The 3044-nt window shown below is 43.7% G+C and overlaps 1 pseudogene; it reads right to left on the bottom strand.

Annotated features, from left to right (window-relative positions):
• Positions 1 to 1023: 1023 nt before the first annotated feature.
• Positions 1024 to 2843, bottom strand: LOC109436386 (nuclear transcription factor Y subunit alpha pseudogene; annotated as a pseudogene).
• Positions 2844 to 3044: the final 201 nt, after the last annotated feature.

Here is a 3044-nt window from a genome sequence, read left to right as displayed (position 1 = left end):
ATAGGTTTTCTTTTCTATTAATTTGTAGGAGCTCCTTATATTTTTTTGAATTAACCCCTTATCAGTTACAGTGGTACCTCGGTTTTCGAACGTCTCCATCGACGAACATTTTGGTTTATGAACGCCATAAATTTTATGGGTCTATGATATCATTAGATAGTAAAATTCATGCAAAATTTGCAGTTTTAGGGGTTGATTTTAAAGGTCTGGAATTGTTGCGTCCAGCATGACACGAGCTATGGGAAGCGAGAAGCAGGGCGCAGGGCTGAGAAAAGACAGTAGTCAAGAATAGAGTGCAAGTGAGGCCAAGGCTCTCAAGCCTCAAGGAGTGAGCCCCAAATCGGGCCAATGCATAGCTTTTATTGGTTAATTCTAAGGAGGTAAAAGATTGTTAATCTCAAGATCTGTGTGTTATGTAGCCCGCTGGCTGTCTTTCTGAAAGTTCCCATTGTGTTCTAGCTTGTACTTTGCCTTCACACACACACACACACACACACATCTCCAAGGAATCCATTGAAGGGGAAGGACTGATCTCTATCCATCGGGCCTCAGTTTGCCAAGGCACTCCCTTGTGAAATCCTGGGAAGAGCGCAGGGGGAACAAACGGTTTGGCAGCTGTAAGGCAACATGGAATGGATTAATCCATTTGGCATTATTTCCTATGGGGAAATCATGCCTCAGTTTTTGAACGTTTCAGAACTTGAACAGTATTCCCGAAAGGATTATGTTAGAAAACCAAGGTACCACTGTATATGGTTTGCAAATACTTTCATCCATTCAATAGTATTTTTTAACAGAATTAGGGAAACAAACAAACAAACAGACTTATTTGCCAGACATTGCTACAATGATAACACTGAGCCTCTTACACTACTAAGTGGGTGATCTCTGACGTGTACAAATGGGCAGAATGTGATTGTGGGTATCCCCTCAGAAGAGTGGATTAATTTCCTGGAATAGTGGGAAACAGTGGCAAGGAACACAATCTTGATCATTTCTGTCACTTGCGAACACTCCAATGATTCATGCCATTGCTTCTTTCTTTACGTGGGGTGGCTCCTGCATTTATGGACTATTCCTTTGGAGAGTAAACGTGTCCACTTTCACCACACTTCCATACTATGACATAGCTCACACAGGTGTGTCCTCTTTCCTTTGGAATGTCCTCTGCCTCTCGTTTATTCCAGGCTTCCCATCTCTCAGAGACAATGGTAGTATTTGGCATTCACATAAAGTGGCTCTTTTTCCAGCATCTCTTTCCCAGGTCGAGGGACTCCTTGGATGGGAGGCTAAGAGCCAGCTCCAGGCCCCATTCTGACCAACCTTCTTGAACTGATTGCATATACCGGTAGAGTTACAATGACAGGCCCTTGCACACTGCTGCTCGTGTGGGTATTGGCTCCAGTCTGAACAGTCTGTGTCCCTGCCAAACTGGCTGCTGGGATGCTGGCCATGCCTTGCTAGAGAGTGATGCCATCTGCATTAACTGGCCAATAGAAGATGGCCTATCCTTCAGTAGTCTGTGCTACTTACTGCCCCTGGGAAGCAATGGTCTGGTATGTCTGTGTCTGTTTGGCAGTGACAGCAGCCTGCAGCTGTTGGATTTGCTGAGTCTGGTCCTGTTGGCCCTGCACCTGCAAAGTGTGTTCTCCTTTTCCCACCCAGACCTGGATCTATCTGCACGGATCCAACTATATCTGCTACACATTCTGTGTCCCAGGTATAGACACTTGCCTGATGATTTGACCTTGTCCACAAAGGACAGGTTGGACAATGATAGGGTGGACAGTCAGGGTGATTAACGGGCCAGGGATTAACACTGACTTGTACCATGAATAGATGCCCCTGAAACTGCTGCTGAATCTAACGATCTTCTCTGTTGAAATATTGCTGTTTGCTACATTCTGCTCCGTGGTCCTTCCAAGTTAAAATCCCATTCACAGAGAGCTTCACTCTGGAGATCCCAGAAAACTACGAAGCACACTCAGAGTATAGGGAAATTGGGGGTAAGCAAGACTACTCTGGGCCTGGGGCCTGACGATCTGGACCTGAGGGTGGGAGAAAGGGGTACAGCTCCACCCGGCACTAACGTTCAGCAAGGGTCAAGGCTATAGTGTGCCTGCTCCAGTGGTGGCATTGCTGCCTGGGACTGGCTCCTGCAGGCCTGGGACTGGAGAGCCTGGGGGCACGTACAAGCTCTGGACCAAGGCCACCAGCTGCTCCACTCAGCTGGCTTGGCTCAGCTCAACTCTAATAATCTATTTTTTATTCAACATCTATTCATGGACATGCACATTGACTATATTACTTTCTAATGGAGATACAGGGATATTTAGGTGAGAGTTTTTCACAAAATAGTGTAGTAGGAAAAATGATAAAAACATGGAAAACTATGACAAACAAACTTAGAGATAAAAGAGAGGTAGAAAGAAAGTTCCAGGGATATTAGCTGAGTAACAGTCCTGTCTGAAAATCAGAGAATAGAGCACAGAAAGAGATATTTGAGTGTGGTCTTTAATGTGAAAATTATTTTTGACAAGAACAGAATTTATGGAAAACAGATAGGGTAAGTTTGCTTCAAAAAGTGTTGAACAATCCAATTTGGCAATAACATAAAATACATGTAAAGAAGTTGAAACCTCCTAAATTTTGTTACTGTTTTTCCTGTTTTGTTTTTGTTTTTGTTTGTTTGCTTGTTTTTCTGCTTTCTTTGACCTCTCTGTATGGTATATCTGTCTAGTACGGGCTTCTCATTGCAACCTTGTAAGTCTGCATTTCCCAGGTGTCTGGCCTTGAACTTCTCACTTTACACACTCATCCTGAGAGCTGACATCCACAGCCATAGCTTCATGAAAAACATTAAGGCTGATGACTCCATCCTAAACCAGTCTCCTAAACTTCAGATCATCTCACCAAATGCCTCCTAGATATCTCCCAATGAATGCCTCATAATAATTCTAAAGGCATTATGTCCATCATTTCCTCATAAATCTACATTGCCCTGAGCTCCCTAACTTAATCTATAGCAATAAAATGCTTGAGAA

Source organism: Rhinolophus sinicus, chromosome 16 (genome assembly GCF_057876585.1).
Source record: "Rhinolophus sinicus isolate RSI-liver-muscle chromosome 16, RSI-T2T, whole genome shotgun sequence".
NCBI classification, from domain to species: Eukaryota; Metazoa; Chordata; class Mammalia; order Chiroptera; family Rhinolophidae; genus Rhinolophus; species Rhinolophus sinicus.
The sequence above is the reverse complement of the archived record's forward strand: the minus strand, read 5'-3'. Positions and strand labels throughout refer to the sequence as shown.